The sequence below is a fragment of the Nerophis lumbriciformis genome, linkage group LG19, assembly GCF_033978685.3.
Source record: "Nerophis lumbriciformis linkage group LG19, RoL_Nlum_v2.1, whole genome shotgun sequence".
Lineage (NCBI taxonomy): Eukaryota > Metazoa > Chordata > Actinopteri > Syngnathiformes > Syngnathidae > Nerophis > Nerophis lumbriciformis.
Window position 1 is genome coordinate 6,831,126 of NC_084566.2, and position 499 is coordinate 6,831,624.

Sequence of the window (499 nt, forward strand, 5' to 3'; positions counted from 1 at the left end):
ACCATTGTTTTAAAGGTATCTCAACTAATATTTTCAAGTTCATCTAAATGAATCGACTTATGTTTTGAAGTGTAAAATACTTGACACTATGAGTTAGTCTTCGACTTCGACAAACTTTATTGATCCACAAGGGAAGTGGACTCAACTTAACTCAGTCAAAGCAACAAGATGACCTGACTAAGTTAAAGTTAAAGTTAAAGTACCAATGATTGTCACACACACACTAGGTGTGGCGAAATTATTCTCTGCATTTGACCCATCACCCTTGATCACCCCCTGGGAGGTGAGGGGAGCAGTGGGCAGCAGCGGTGGCTGCGCCCGGGAATCATTTTGGTGATTTAACCCCCAATTCCAACCCTCAATTCCAACCCTTGATGCTGAGTGCCAAGCAGGGAGGTAATGGGTCCCATTTTTATAGTCTTTGGTATGACTCGGCCGGGATTTGAACTCCCAACCTACCGATCTCAGGACGGACACTCTAACCACTCGGCCACTGAGT